Consider the following 17,610-nt stretch of genomic DNA (forward strand, 5'->3'; position numbering starts at 1 on the left):
CTGTTCTAGGCAGTGGTTTGTGTCCTGAGCCCCACACTGCAGCAGTGATTCTCACAGTAGGTTCTGGGCCAGCTGCAGCCCTGGACCACATTATAAATGCACATTCTCAGGCCCCTTCCCAAAATTCCTGAATCAGAAACACTGGGGTTGGGGCAGCACCCTCTGCTTTAGCATGCCTCCAGGGGATTCTAAAGGCACCCTAATACCTGGTAGTCAAAGTTCTATCCTGACCTATTTAACCAGAATCTTCTGGAAGCAGCCACAGGAATCTATGGTTTTAAAAAATGTCCCAGAATAATCTAATAGTTGACCTAGTTTAGAAAGAGTGCTCTAGACCAAAAATATGAAATAAAACAAATTATTTGTTTTTTAAAAGCCATGACCATTCTATATTTATAAATTATTTACATGTAGTACTCTGCATATGCTGATTTTAAGTGTGCATGTAATTGACTTTTTAAAGAATTACTAGAAAATATACATATAAGTTGAGATTCAAATATTTTCTTCCATTCATCAATGGATTATACTGTATTCCTCAAAGGGGGCATGAAGAAGGCTGGGGATATACATCAGTTGGTAGAGTGCTTGTCTAGCATGCACAAGGCCCTGGGTTCAATACCCAGCACCACAAAAAAAAAAAAAAAAAAAAAAGGGAGGGGATAAAGAAAAGACTTTTGGAGGCTCGTGCTTGAAATAACTTAATAGTTTAGTCATAAATATCTCTCAGGTAAATAAGGAAAAGAAAATAGCACAGTTGGATCAAAGTGTTGCTCTAATTTTCTGCTAAGAAAGCCCTGATCTGTCATTTTTCTAAGTAGAACTACTCAATAAGAAGAGATGTCCTACATGGAAAATGATCCCAGCTACTGGTCAGAAGTATCCAGGAAATTAATTAAAAGCAGAATTTCATTTAATGCACTCCTGCCACTTTAATATGATTTACAAATCCACCTCTTGATGGTTTTATTAGCATAAAATCATTATTTGGGGCAGCTGATTAAAAATAAAGTCCTCAATTCACCAATGGGAAGTGTATCTAAGCCATATTCCTCAGTATGAAACAGCAAGCCAATTGTGTATGTTCCCTGGGCACTGATTAACCTAAACTCAACTTAATGAACAGCCTCAGTGAACATTTCTTTTCACTCATTTATAGTCACTGAGTAGAATTGATGTATAAGGAAAAAGTAAATATAATTTCATATATCCTCTTGGTAACATTCATTGCAATTTGCTATCATTAGGAGAACTGCTCACCTAACATCAGCTAACTTGAACAGCTGACCTGTACTGAAGGGGATCAGGGACTGGAGGTACATTAAGTCCTGGATCTGCTAGTTACATGTGTCTTGCTCCCTGAACAAGAAGGAGATGAGCAGTCCTCACAGTAAAGGTGCACTTAACCTAGATGATTTCAGTGAGGACAAGGGAGGAGTGTGAAGTAGAGAAAAATCAATGCACTTAGTCCAGGAATCTAATAATCATAAGTCCCAGAAAAACTGGAACCGCAAAATGAGAAAGAGGAACAGGTGCCACCTCTACCTCACCCAGTTGGACTCTGTTCCTTCGTGTCTTAGCATGGAATCCCCTTGGGGTCATTGTAATTCTCATGCCTAAAGATCTGAATGTTTTACTAAAACATAATTAGGTGATCTAAATCACCTAATTTTGTGCTCAAACAAGAAAACAGATATTCCAATGCCAAGGGGACCCTGGAGTAGCTCTGTTGAAATTACTGAGAAACAGTATGCTAATCTTCAATGCCAAATTTCCCTAAAGGGTTTTCAGGGTTAATTTTGAACATGGACAAATCTGAGGATTTATGCTCTACAGAATATATGATTCATTCATAACATCTATCACCTACTGCCTGTGAAATAGTGAAGGTTGAACTTCGTAGTGCCTGCAAAAGTGTGGTCATTGATACAAGATGATGAGCACCAAAAAAAATCACAGCTATGTTTGGTTCATATCATATGAAACTGGAAGAAAAAGTAACAGACCTTCCTTTATCCACACAATATTGGTTGTGTCACCTAACTTTCTGCCCAACATCTTATGCCCTTTGATGTTACTCCAATTAGTTTCCCACCCTTCCTCCACCAAACATTGAGTTTTAGCTCAGGTCCCCACTTGATTTGAACCATTCCCTCATGTCTGCCCCCTCCGGCAATTCCACACATTCCTTGCAAGCTGAATTTTATAAATACATAGCTTTAAATAGTCTCCACCTACTTAAATCTATTCATCAGCTCTTCACTGCCCATAGGATAACACTCAAATTTTATCATGTGACATATGTTGTTTTTCTGATTTGACCCCATCTACCTTTTTATCTTCTTTTCTTATTACTGTTTCCCTTTAATTTTACACTCCAGTAATTCCTGGCTATCCATACATTCACCTCCAATGACTGTGCTGCCATATGCCACCATCTGCTCATGTACATACTCCCACACCTACTCAGGGTTCTTCCCACCCTGAGCTGAGAGTTCAGCTTGAAAACTCTTGTGCACTAATCAAATCGCAGCTCAAAGGCTATCTCACATAGGAACCTGATATCTTTTAAAAATTTTTTTTAGTTATCAATGGACCTTTTTATTTGTTTATATGTGGTGCTAAAAATTAAACCCAGTGCCTCACATATGCTAGGCAAGCACTCTACCACTGAGCTACAACCCCAATCCTCAGAAAACTGATATCTTTTTACAGATAAAATCAATCACTCCTTCCTCTGGACCACCACTGCAAAATACATAGGTCTTTTTGATGTTCTTAAAGTACTACTGTGGGGCCACATAACTGGAATGTTTGTCTTCTCTACTGCACTGTAAACTTCATGGACCAGCACAAGATTCTCTGTTCATCTCCATATTCCTATTCCCAATCCTAGAAAAATACTTGCAAATCATTAAATACCTACTGGACTTAATATAATTGTATGAAGATTTTTGTAATACAGGTAAGAACAAAAAAATGCTTACTGGTCTCTTTGTTAGAAAGGAACACTAAAGAAAAGCATCTAATTTAACAAATTAGAACACTGAAGAAAAGCATCTAATTTAACGAATTATTCTGTTTAACAAATACTCAGGATGCACCAATGGAAGAAGAAATCTTGACTCTAGAGTTCAGTCTCTTCTTTGATCTGACTATGGCATCCCCCTCCCTCTCTCAGCCCTAGGGCTCCTAAGGATTTGGTGCCAGGCATTAGGTCAGGCACTGGGGAGAAAAGGGGAGGGGACTAGAGGGAAGACACAAAGGATGAAAAAGAAGTCCTTGTCCTCAAGATAACTCAGGGAACACAGGGAGTTAAAAGGTGGGGGCAGTTAAAACTACTACAGGAGCCAAGAGAAAGAACAAAAACTCATACTGAAGGTCTCCTTTTCCTAAATAGTCCATATAAAAAGAAAACCAGAGAGTCAGCAACTAGATGTTAAGAATCTACTAGATACCCATGGCCTGCTATTCTAAGAATCTGCATAATGAGGCTGCTATTTGGCAGACCTCAGCATAAGTCAACAAAAAGCACAGAGATTTTGTGTGTATCATACTGGAGCTCTGGTTTAATGCCTCAGTCAGTTGTGTTTGGTTTTAGGTTTTAAACATAAAAAGAATGTTAATGATTACATATTATGCATCTTTCAAGTTTATGACACATAAAAGTAGTTAATGCTTACTCAATATCAAATGTCGACACTCACCATAAAGAAAGGACGCTTTGAATAAAAGTAATTTGTTACATAATTTTTAAAATTAGAAAGCTGGATTCCATGCAAAATTCTCCAAGCCTAGAGCAATACTCACAAGGCACAAAAATTGTCATGAGTCAGCTTTCCTAGCAGTCATTTCACATGACCAATTAGTTGCTAAAATATAGGGTTAATATATTTAACCCTATTAACCCTCCTCCCTTAACCCTCCTCAAGGTCAACATGACTGGAATGTATTTCTTATTCTAATTGAGTGTTTATTCCATATTCAGTTTACTTTAGCAGGTATTTTACCACTGACTAAAGACAGCAAGCCATCTGAGAAAATGGCCCTGGACCAGGAAGGAGGAATCTGGGTCCCAGACCTGCCCCTACCTGCATGTGGCTTTGGGCAAGGCAACCAGGCACCGGAGAGGAAATGTGACAGAAAGAATGGAACTTTGCCACCAAAAAGGATCAAGGTGAGTTCCGACCCTGTTGAATTAAAAGCTTTCTTCATCTTTTTATCTATAGAATGAACTACCTTCAAGAATTAGGATTAAGGGGCTGGAGATATAACTCAGTTGGTAGAGTGTTTGTCTCACATGCACAAGGCCCTGGGTTTGATCCCCAGCACCAAAAAAAAAAAAAAAAAAAAGGATTAGACAATTTGCATATATGCATGTGTTTATGTATACATATATTTTATACTGTGTCTATCTACCTACCTACCAATCAACTTACCTACCTAGTTAGTGAACAGGCTAATGTTGGTTTTCTTTCCTTTTCAGTCCACAGTGTCCTATCTATGAAATAGCAAGGATGTATTATATCACTGTTTTTCCAGACTGTGATCATCAGAACTCTCTGATCCCCTTCAGATTATCTGTCCACTGAAAGCCCTTCTAAAACCCTACTTCCAAATATACATTCAACTTTCATTTACTTTTTTTCTTCTTTTTAAAAATATTTTTAGGTATTAATAGACCTTTGTTTCATTAATTTATTTATATGTGGTACTAAGAATCAAACCCAGTGCCTCACACATGCTAGGTAAGCACTCTTACCATTGAGCCACAACCCCCGTCCATACTATTTTTTCTTTAGGACAGAATCTCGCTATGCTGCCCAGGCTGGCCTCAACTCCTGGGCTTAAGCAATCCTTCTGTCTCAGATTCCTGAGTAACTGGGACTATCACATCCATCAATGAGCCTGGCACATTTACTTTACATGTTTGAAGATTCCATTGGCTACAAAATAACTGGGCTACAAAAAAGTTAGTATTTGACAATATTTGAAAACTTCCTGTCTAGATTATCTCAAAATTCTATCCTAAGATCACACACTTATCTCTGTTTCTCTTATAGTTAATGATTCTTTATCAGTGACATAATGGAGGCTAAAATGTATTGTTGTGTATCAGGTATACTTCTCGGGTGATGATTATGATATAAAAACAAAGTGAATAAAATTAAATAATACAAACAAAAAAGATGGCTGAGGCCCAGTTGGGGTGATTGTTCCAATCTCAGTGTCTAAAATGATTAAATCACATATGCTGAAAGGATCATCTATTACAGGTGGGCGTGGTGATGCATGTGTATGATCCCTCAGGAATCTGAGGCAGGAAGATCACAGCTTTGAAGTCAGCCTCAGTAACTTAGTGAGACCCTGAGTAACTTATTGAGACCCTTTCTTAAAATAAAAAATAAAAAAGGTCTGGGATGCAGCTTAGTAGTAGAGCACCTCTGGGTTCAATTCTCAGTACTACAACAACAACAACAACAACAACAACCCACCTAATATGCTTTCAGTAGGATTCCTCCTAGCCCACTACTAACATCTAAAGTTATTTGAGGGGGTTGAGAGCATGATTCAGCAATAGAGCATTTGACTAGCCAAAAAAAAAAACAAATACAATTCAGTGTACAGCATAGTCTACATACCTAAAACTCAAACAATGCATATAAATGGATTCATACTATCAGTCCTCTAGCCACACCCACTCCAAAAAGTATTTATTTAGAGTTACAGTTTACAGGTCCACACAAACAACTCAAAAGTATAAATAAATAGAAATCAGGTATTTTGTATTTCGACAAAAATTAAAGATATTTGCCACATGAAAGATGGGTGGGGAATAGGTTCAAAAAAAAAAAAAAAGAGGGAGGAGTAGCAAGGGGATGAGGGAAGAGAAGGAGGAGGAAGAAAAAAAATAAAATTCAGTGATTTCATAACCAGTTTGTTGGGACAAGTCACTTGGGATGAGTCCTATCTGCTTCCAGAAACTATTGATTGGGATATGGTTAACATACAGCCTGGCATGTGGGGAGTTATGATTCTCATGAAAATTCCTTATTTTTTCATATGGATAACCTTAAGAAGCTGTAGTTGCTGGGATAAGTGACTCACAGGGACACCACACCATTGGTTTTAACAATCTGAGTGTAACTTTGGTTACTGTTGCTGCACAGCTAGGGATGGAACCCAGGGCCTCCTGCATGCTCAATAAACACTCTACCATTGAGCTACATCCTCAGCCAGGCTGATTGTAATTTTATAGTTGATTACACAGGGCCACACATGTCTATCTTTGTTATGGAATGCTCTTTATAAGCCTGAGTTTGGCCTTGGATTCTCATCTTTTAACAGTATCTAACCTAGTGCAGGTACCCTGTGTATAGAGAACAAAACTTTGTACATCGACATAATATTGATCAGTCTTGAAGAATAGTAACCTTTTATGGACCCATAAATTTGTCTACAAGAATCTTCACAGACCAGCTCAATTCCTGAAATGTTCAAACCAGTAATGAAGTGTGGTACCATGGAAGCCACAATCCCCAGCTGATATAACCAGCAGAAGGCTCCACTACAGCCAAGGCTGGGAAACACATCTCCCACCAGAGTCCCTCTGCCAGAGGTGCTGTATCCCCTTTGTAGGACTGAATCGCCCACTATCAAGAGTACACTCATTGTACCCTGGGTTTAGGGGAAATGAGGGAGCATGTACCACTTTTCAACAGTACCCTGAACTGATGTAAACATTCATGGGTTAGGAGTAAAAACCAAGTTGCATCCATCGCAGCCTCTTCCCACATGCTCTATAAATTTCAGAGATGTTTATCACAGACTTGCAGAGATGACTTTAACCACAGGAGAGCAAAAAGTGGCTCCATTACTAATAATTCTCAATAAGAACTTCATTCTACCTCACTTCTAGATATTGCTAACTTCAGAATTAAAAAAATAAAATCCAAAGGAAACCCAGAAGTTTTAATTAGGTCCAAAAAAAAAAAAAAAAATGTGGACTTGAGTTGTTTCTTGGGGGGGGGAGCTATTATAGATGAACTGTTAAATCACTAAATTCACTAAACAGTATAAACTCTATCAATGAAATATTAACCCAAACATAATCCTGACTTACAAATTGGGTGGTAAGCCCTTGCTTCCCTCATGTGTCTATAGGAGGATCCCTGAAAACTACCTTTTCCTATTCTCACCAAATATTTCCTCAAAGATTACTGACCTCCAATAGTCCTGCCATGGTCTTGTTCTCATTCTGTGTTTCATGCTTTTCTCTGAGCTCAGTGATTCTGAAACTTTGGGGAGTTGATGGACCTCATTAGAAATTGAAAAGAGCTGGCCATGATCTATCTCCCTAGGACAAATGTGTATCTGTGCAAACCTTACAATTCCTTGGGTTACAATGTTCTCAGGGACAATGCGGCATTACTCAAAGGGAAGTTCACTGGTCACCTGCATTGCTGGGACCATTTATTACTACACAGCTACTGAGCCCCCATCTAGATTTATGGAACCAAAATTACTGGGAGTGGGGCTGAGGTATTGAATTTTAGGATACTTCCCCAGTGATCCTGCAGCTAGCTGAAGGGAGGATGTTCCTCTACTATGGCTGTTTTCATATACTCCACCATCTGGTTTCCAGATCAGTGCCCGAGAACTCTCTTCACTCTCTGAGGAACCCAGGTCTGCCATCTCCACATAACTGGTGGACATCTCCAGTGGTATACAGTACAGCCCACCCACTCTCCACACTCCCACACCCTTCACACACAGCCCTACTCTGTGCACATCAGGATCTTGGACTCTCCTGTAAATTGACCTGGAGGCACTTCCCAGAAAACTGAGACCACTGCCATAAAAGGTACTAGCCCCCTTGCTATTTCTAGATCATTGGCTCTTCACTGAATCCCCATAATTCTCATATAAAAGAGACTGTCCCTCTCAACATTCTGTACAGTGTTTGTCCTCCTAACAAGGCTCACAACAGAAGTAGCACCTGCTACTAAGTGCACAGGACAGTACTGAGGCTGAAGAATATCCCACTTATACATCTACATAGGAACGCAGTCATGTCATCCTGAATGTCAAAGCTAAAAGGATAGAACACAAAGTCTTATGCAAATATGGAAAACGAGGCCTGACATTTACCTGACTTATCAAAGCAAGGGACTCAACATTCAGCTCTCCTGAAGCATACCAGCGCATTGTTAGTGTGGGAAGAGACACTGAAGCACAGGATCCTAACCTTTGACTTTAGTTAGGAATACAGGACACATCCCAACCAAATACAGTTCCACACTGTGACAACAATATGCTGAGGCTATTTCAAATGAATGCACAGGGGAGAAGGCATGTAAGGTGTGCCTAGGGAAATGGGCCAACTTTTGAGGCACAGATAAAAAAATTCCAGAAAGAACAGAGTGTTGTGAGGAGGACACTATGTATGCATGAAATAAAAGTTTATCTCAGCACAAATAATATCAAAGAGTGGCTGTAGCTGAAGCTACCGGTAGCTAGGAGTGTGCTGCTCCAGGCAAGGGTCCACTCTGGCAGGAATGGGATTTTCACACTGCTACATTCATGATTCAACATGGCCATCACAATAGCCTGGTGACAAAGGAGGGCAGAAATATTATTCTTTCTTACAGACAAGAGCAGGACTTGGAATGAAGTGACTGGTCTGTAGTCCCAGAGGTAGACAAGGCAGAAGCGAACAAAGGCCCTTGGTATACTAACCCCAAAGAGGCAGGTTTTCCTCTTGGTATAATTTGTATAAAACCTCACCAGGATAACTATTCCACAAATACTCCTTGTGTATCTACTATATATATAAGACAAGTGCAACTTTATTAAAAATGACACATTAAGCATCATCTTTGAATTTTACAGCCAAACAGCACTGACATCTCAACACCACTGAAGATCCTTTATAAACTTATTAAGTGAAGATTAGATAAGAGAAAGGAGATAATGAAAGAGAGGCATGGAGAAGTGAGATTAATTTCCTCAAATAGATGCCAGAGAAAACTCACTCTTAGGATCAAGTATCAATAATCCCGCTGAATAAATCAATCCTGGACAAACTGAGCATGCTAAGCAAGAGCACTTGGAGAGGCCATGAATTACACTAGGCAAGTTTACAGACACCTTGAACTGACTACTTATTTGCTTTTTCAATTTGAATCAGAAGCATGACTAGAGAAACCTAACTTAACACTGAAAGCAATCACCATGAACCATCAAGGAAGCTCACAAGGCTGGGGAGCAATTCTGGGTAGAGTGCTTGCCTAGCATGAGCAAGGCCCAAGGTTTCACCTCAAGCAGCACAAAAAAAAAAAGAGTAAAGAAGAAAAGCACAGACACATGGCAAGGGTGTTCAGAGATCAAAATCTCTCTTCAAAATTGAAAAGAAATGCTAATGTACCCCAGCTCAAAACTGCAGTGCTAGAAAGGAAATTAATATCAAAGTTGAAATAGCAGCTTCTGTCCCACACAGTACAATGGAGACAATCGTGTTTGACCCAACAGTAAATGGAAATACAGGAATCTGATAAAACAGAGGAAATGAAGACAAATCTTACAAAGAGTTCAAAGTGGAACAAAGTTGTGCAAATATCCCTGGGCAAGGGAAAGACTAGAGGGAGAGCAAGTCTTGTATTGAAAAGGGAATGGCCACAGGAGCTAATTGGCTTACAATCCATATTCTTCAAACCCCTTCCCTGGCCTCCTGGGCAGCAAGGAAACTGTGCAAATTGAGGAACCTGCACAAATCAAAAGTTTGAAGGAGAGCACAAATATGACTCATTGGAACCTACCACTCTGTGAAGACAAAGACTTGGTCATACTTCAGGCCAATGACATTTATGAAATGCTACATAGAGATGAGGTAAATTGTGTTTCCTATCAGTTTAAAAGTCAAATAACACAGATAGAAAAATTTAAATTCTTGTACTGGTCTTCAAATCCTGCTTTTATTTTGAACCCACATTTAATGAGCTACACAGACTGTACCTATTCCCCCATATGGGCCATGCATGTCCTTGTCCTCTGCTGGACCAGGAAGGTCTTCCCTGTCCACATCCCAAGAGGCTGGGCACCATTTCCTTATTCCTCTTCTTTTATATCTAAAGCCAGGTTGACCCAATGAATCAAAATATCCAGCTCTTCAAAGGGCCTTCAAAATGAGAAGCCTCAAACATTCATCACTTCATTATGGCAAAAACATTCAAAGTTCTTTCTTCTACTTTTTTGAGATACAGAGTACACACCGGCTATTGACAGTCACACTGTTGTGCAATAGCACACCAGAACTTTTTGGTTCTATCTAACTGTTACCTGTACCCCTCCCATCTGCCTTCTCCTCTGCTAAGGATGCTCTCAACTTCTATGAGATCAACTCTTAGATTCTGCATATGATTGACCTCCAGTGATGGTGGTATTTGTCCACAACTAGCTTATTTCACTTCACATAATCATCTTTAGTTCCGTCCATGTTGCTGCAAATGATATAACGTCACTCATTCTCGTGGTTGCAGAGTATTCAATGGTATATATGTACCACATCTTCTGTATCTATTTATGAGTTCATGGACATATGTTGTTTCCATTTCTTGGTTGTTGTGAACAGTGCTGAAATGAACATGGGACTCCAGGTGTCTCTTTTACATACTGATTCCATTTCCACTGGATAGATACCCACTGGTGGGATTGCTGGATTATAGGGTAGTTCTACTTTTAATTTTTAAAGAACCTTCATACTATTTTCCATATGGCTATACTAATTTACAGTCTCACCAAGAGAGAACAAAGGTTCCCTTTTCTCTACCTCCTGCCAGCACCACTTGTTACCTTCTGTCTTTTTGATAATGGTCATTCTTACTAGAGCCAGATGCTATCTCAATATGGATTTAATTTGCATTTCCCTGATGATCAATAATGAGCATTTTTTATCATATACCTGTTAGCCATTTCTAAGTTTCTTTTGAGAAATGACTATTTAGATTTACAACCTAATTTTTATTGCTCTGTGTGTGTGCCTGTGTGTGTACTCGCATGTACATGCTGGAAAGCAAAACCCAGGGTGTTCGGCATAAAAGGTTAGCATTCTGCCACTGAGCCACATTCCCAGCTATATCCCATTTCCCATTTTTGAACTGGGCTATTAAGGAATTTTCTCACCATTGAGTTTTTGAAGTTCCTTATATTCTGATTTTTTTTTTTTTTTTTTTTTTTTGACCAAAGAATGAACCCAGGGGCATTTAACCACTGAACTACAATCCCCAGCCTTTTAATTTTTTTTTTTTTTTTTTTTTTTTGAGACAGGATCTCACTAAGTAAATGAAGAAGCTTTGAACTTACAATCCTCCTGCCTCAGCCTCCCTAGTCACTGGGATTACAGGTGTGCGCCACCACACCTGGATATATTTTCTCTCATTCTGTAGGTTCTCTCTCTCTTTTTTTTTTTTTTTTTTTTTTTTGGTTTTGCTGTGCAGAAACTTTTTAGTTTTAGGTAATACTAAGAAAGGATTCTAAATGTTTTCACTATAAAGAAATGCTAAATGTTACAAAATGTTGATAAGTTTAACCTGATTACACAATCTATACGTGTATCAAAGTATCACAGGGTACCGCATTTACATGTACAATTTTTGTGTTTTATTTACCCATTAAAATAAATTTAATGTAACTTCTCCATTCGAAAATGAAAAGCCACATTTATTTTCTTATTAAGTCCTCTGATTTTAAACCCTAATCTCTCATACTTCCCCCTACATTGGATTTTTCTAGCTAGTCTTTTTGTATGGAAATTTCTGCTTTGTCTCTGTGTTCACTAACAATTCTACCTCTTTCTGTAGGGCTGTGTCTACCCACAACTACTAGTTATTTGACTTATCTGGTTTTCACTCCCCTCCCCACTTCAACCTCTGGTTCTGGGGATTGAACCCAGGGCCTCATGCATGCTAGACAAGTGCTCTACCACTAAGCTACATCCCCAGACTTTTCTGATTATTATTTTCACACTGTTGGTTTCTAATATCACAAAGTATGTCCTGGTAAATTTAAACAGAAGAGCACTTCATCAGACAGGAAAATAGTAAGTGGCAGCCTGCAGAAGCATGCTCTAGGAAAGGTCCGAAAAAAGGAACACAGACAGGACTAGGTCACAGGAACAGTCTCTCCAGAATCACTGAACTCTCTTGATTACTTATGTAGCCTGAGCCCTCTCCACTGATCACCCCATATTACCTGCATTAAGCTTATCATTGGCTGCAACAAGTCACAGCTCCACATCCAGCTACCAAGAACCAGCTTTGTCTCCCTTTGGCTTCCACAAAGGGAAGTGCATTCTGCCCCTGCATGTCCTGCGATCCCCAAAAACAATCCTGTCCATTTTTTTTTGTTTATTGCTGGAGAGAACAGACTGGAAGAACAAAGCTACAAATCGAAGAGGCCATCACAGATAGTGCAACTGCCAACTGAATCAAAGGACTCTACATACTTTGCAAGTGGCACAATCACCTGGCAATTATTCTAGGCAACATGGAAAAAAAGATTGACATCCCCATCTTCAGAGACAATGCAGACAGTATGGAAGGTCACATCTTGGGAACCAGAAGGCTGGTCTGTGTCCACATTTGTTTTACATTCAAGTATCTAGAAAAAGAAAACTTATATTCTATGAAATATACTGTAATATGAACTCATCCTGTGGATTTAAACCTTGTGTATGTTATGGAAAGAGAATAAGAAATGTTGGGTACTGCACATTTTAAACTGTGTGGTACAAGATCCAGCACAAAGATGTGTAGATTAAGATTCTTAATAATCATTCATTGAGGACAAAAAACTATGAGGTATATGAAGAAAAGGGTAAATAAGAAATAGAAAAACAAACAGAACTGTACAAGAGAGGCTAAGACTTAAAATGTCAACTAATCTATATTTTATCAGAAGTTCTAAAGCACTTTCACATACCAAAAATATAAGCTTGCCATTGTGGAAAACAAAAAGAGTAAAGGAATACTGCATCAGGAAAGATGCACAAGGGCAGACCTACAGTGTACAGATCAGTGGGACCAAAATGAAATAGGAGAAGATGGGCTGAAAGAGGAGGGGGAAAGGTGAGTAAAGCCAAAAATTCAGCAGTGAAATGGGTTCCAAAATGAAATAATATATTTGCAGCCAAAAAGAAAATAGAATTATAAATGAAACCAACAGAGAATGGTAATTATTCCACCACAAACTTTAGCTACTACAGCCAAAGCAAAATGATATGTACTGACATTTTAAAAGGGGGTGGGGTATTTTAAAGAGAAGCAAATTTAACCATTTAAAACTTGTTGAGGGAAGTATTGCAGTAAGTCCGCAGATACATATGGACTCATCCTGTGGATTTAAACCTTGTGTATGTTATGGAGAGAGAATAAGAACAGATTTTTAAACTTACTGACCACTTCCTATTTAGCAGGTACCAAACCTGCTCAGCAACCCTTTCATACGGGAAGTACTGCACTCATTTAATTGACAAGCACACTAAAACTTGGAAAAGTAACAAAAGTTTCTCAGGATTACATAAGTTAATGACAGAAACTAGTAATCAAATCAGGATGTGTCTGTTTTCAAAGCTTATGGTACTTCTTCAAAATGTATAAAAGAAAACCATATAAAGGAAAAATGTCTACTTCTATACCTTCAAAAGAATATAGACTCACATGTAAAAGAGAACTCTTATACACCTCAACGTTTTTTATCACAAGTATCAGATCATTGGCTATCACTCAATGGATATTTTACAAAATTAATAAATTTTTCCAAACATTTTCAATTATATGTATATGGCTAAACAAACATAAATATTCCCTTCCAAACTAGCTCTGGAATTCTACTAAGCCAAAGACCTATGAGACTGCTCCACCATATCTTATTCATCACCATATTTCTGGAATTTGCCCTCCCAACAAAGCACTGAACTCCTACATTACTTTTTCCTTCAAAGAGGAGTTATAAAATTAAGAATTAACCAAAAAAATAGATTTTAAACTGAGAGTACTCATCAAAGTTACTGATAAGCATGGAAAACATATTCTTTACCAAGTGATTATAACTAAGAAGCCAAAGGACATCTAAGCTGAGTAGGTAGTCCCCTGAGTATTATTTCCATGATGCACAAGTTCATATTAAACATTCATAAAACGTGAATCCAGGCACAACTGTGTTTCCTACTTCTAGAAATCACAGAAATTTTCTTCTTACAAAAATAAAAAAAATACACTCAAGACCTATCGTAGGTATGTCTCTAGAATGTCAAAAAGGACAAATAAAAGAGATGTTTGGAAACACAAAAAATTTATAAGATCCTCAAATTAAAAAAACAAATTCGTAAAACAATTTGTTTTATTGAGTGAGACAGGACAACTGGGTAATCTTTTTGAAGTTTTCAATAAGAGTTGAAACCAAAAAATATTAAATTGATTATATGTGTGTGTGAAAATTGGAGGGGGAACAGGAAGGAGAAGGAAAAATTCTAAGTGCTACTCAATTTGGAAAATACCAAACAGAAAAGTCATTTAGTCAACAAATACAATAAATAACATATGCGTGCCTGACCACAGGATACATCTACTCCCAAGGAGGTCAAGGATTAACTGCAAGAATCTATCACCTGGTGGACAAGACTGGTCTATGCTCGAAAGGTCAGAAAACTAATAAGCACACACATGGCTCTGTGTTTGAGAGGTTTACAATCTCGGGGGGGGGGGGGGGAGTAGATGCAGCAGAGAGATTGTGCTCTGGCCGAAGGATAATGCAAGATATTAAATTCAAGAAGGGAAAGAACACTGTTACCTTCTCTGAGGGAGCCATATTGGCCCTTTTCTTCCTTAATCTATGTCATAGTTGTTACTCTGGAGCATCACACTTTCCTCTCTAAACATCCATTGTCCTGGAATAACCTTGAAACCCCTTACTGCAGAGCAAGCTCCTGTGGCCCTTACATCTCAACTCATGCATCACTTCCTAAGCAAAGGCTTCCCAAAGCATCCCAACCCACCCCAACCAAATAAGGTCTCCATCGTTCCCACAGCAGTTGCACCACAATGGCAGTACATTTGTTATTATTTATTCTGTGTAAAAGATATACCAAAAATCAAGAAAAAGAATACTATTACCTGCAGAGGAAGCTGTCAGGAAGTTGTTCACAGAGGAAGAACCAAGCTCTAAAATGCAAAGCATGGAGGTTTTCCTGATGGTTTGGGTACACCAGATGTCTCTTAGGTGTCTGGCACTTTGTCAGTCATACTACAAAGACGGATCTCACTTCCACTGAAACCTCAGCATAATTCTATAGGAACAAACTATATTCACTTCCCAAATGAAGAAACTGGGTTTTAGAGAAAATACACTTTCTCCCTAAAGTCACATGACTTGTATACGAAATAACTGGCTTTCCAGATACACTTTCAATTCCAAACTTATGTGTAAATAAATGTGATTCCCAACTCCTTTCATTTTCAGATGAGGGAATCAAGAACCCAGGATATGAAATTACTTTCCTGGAATAGCATGGTCAATAAAGGCACACTGTGGCAGTGACAACATATTGAGAAATCGGAAGTAAAGATTCAATGGAATGAAAACCCAACCAGAAAAGCCCAATGATATGCTAACAATTTAGGCAACTGACAATAATAAGAGGCATCAGGAGAGGACACAGGCGAAAATGATAGGAGACACATACAGCAGATGATTAGAAATGTCAGATTTATCTTGAAGATGCAGAAGGAAAAGTATGAGACAAGTTGTACAAGCCCACATTTGTGGAATCACTCGATCATGTTGAAAAGGTAAGCTGGGAACAAAGCAACACAGGCCTTGGGTGTTCATTAATCAAAGATTTCTTAGTCCTCTAAGCCAAGGCTCCCCGACCTTCCTCACACCATAGCACTGTACAGAGAACACAAATATGCACATCTCCCTAGGGTCGGAGGGTATGAAGTCCAGTGTCTGTCCTTCTGGAGAGACAGTTTCACGGTACCCATTTGGGGCATAAGAGCCAGCAAGGGCTCTGCCATAGCACTAAGAAAACGGGAAAAAAAAAAAAAATACCAGCTAGAAGGGCCTGGAACAATATATTTCAAAATCTGAAAGAACAGGGTTGCCAACCATGAATCTTATACCCAGCAAAACTAACGTTCAGATTTGATGATGAAATAAAATCTTTCCACAATAAACAAAAGTTAAAAACAGAAAGCCTGCACTACAGAACATTCTCAGCAAGATATTTCATGAGAAAGAAGTGAAAAACAACAATGGAAGTCAGCAAAGGGAGGAACTACCCTAAAGGAAAAGTCAATCAAAGGAGAAACCAAGTCAAGTTAAAACCAAAAATAAGCCAAAATGACCAGGAATACAAATCATATCTCAATAATAACCCTGAATGTTAATGGCCTAAACTCACTAATCAAAAGACATAGACTGGCAGACTGGATTAAAAAGAAAGACACAATAATATCTGCCTTCAAGAGATTCATCTCATAGAAAAGACATTAACAGGCTAAATGTGAAAAGATGAGAGAAAACATACCATGCACATGGACTCAGAAAAAAAGCAGGGGTATCCATCCTCATATCAGATAAAGTGGACATCAAACCTAAGTTAGTCATAAGGGATAAAAAAGGACATTTCATACTACTTCAGGGAACCATAAACCAGCAAGAAATAACAATTTTAAATATTTAAGCCCCAAACAATGGAACATCTATGTACATTAATTTCAAGAATCAAATAGACCACAACACAATAATACTGGGTGATTTTAACACACAGCTCTCACCACTGGATAGATCCTCCAGACAAAAACTGAACAATGAAATAATACAATTAAACAATACAATAAATGATATAGACTGAACAGACATATATAGAGTATTTCATCCATCAGTGAGTGAATATGCTTTCTTCTCAGCAGCTCATGGATCCTTCTCCAAAATAGACCATATGTTATGCCACAAAGCAGCCATTAGTAAATACAAAAAAAAGACATACTACCTTGTATACTGTTAGATCATAATGGAATGCAATTAAAAATCAAGGATAAAATAAAAATCAAAAACTTCTCCAACACCTGGAAACTAAATAATACGTTAATGAATGATGCAATGAGAACAGAAGACATCAGGGAAGAAATAAAAAAAATTCTTAGAGGTACACAAGAACAATGATACAACATATTGAAAAATCTGGGACACTATGAAAGCAGTACTAAGAGGAAAGTTCATTGCATTGAGATCATACATCAAAAGAATAAAAAGTCAACAACTAAATGACCTAACATTACATCTCAAAGTCCTAAACGAAGAAGAAAAGATCAAACCAAAAGTAGCAGAAGACAGAAAGTAATTAAAATCAGAGCTGAAATCAATGAAATTGAAACAAAAGAAACAATTCAAAAAATTGACAAAACAAAAAGTTGGTTCTTTGAAAAAGTAAACAAAATTGATTAAACCCTTAGCCATGCTAATGAAGAGAGAGAAAACTCAAATTACTAGAATTTGTGATGAAAAAGGAAAGATCATAACAGACACCATTGAAATACATAACATATTTAG

General features: G+C 38.2%; 1 protein-coding gene and 1 long non-coding RNA gene across 2 annotated transcripts in view; both read right to left on the reverse strand.

Moving 5' to 3' along the window:
- PTPRM (protein tyrosine phosphatase receptor type M) overlaps positions 1-17,610 on the reverse strand; it is an 849,607-nt gene that overhangs the window by 678,290 nt on the left and 153,707 nt on the right.
- On the reverse strand, positions 11,087-16,172 carry LOC306642814. The gene is made up of 2 exons (XR_013758698.1): positions 11,270-16,172; positions 11,087-11,208 (listed from the first exon to the last, which is right to left on the reverse strand). It is a non-coding gene; the product is annotated as an uncharacterized lncRNA (long non-coding RNA).

Source organism: Sciurus vulgaris, assembly GCF_902686455.1.
Source record: "Sciurus vulgaris genome assembly, chromosome: 13".
NCBI classification, from domain to species: domain Eukaryota; kingdom Metazoa; phylum Chordata; class Mammalia; order Rodentia; family Sciuridae; genus Sciurus; species Sciurus vulgaris.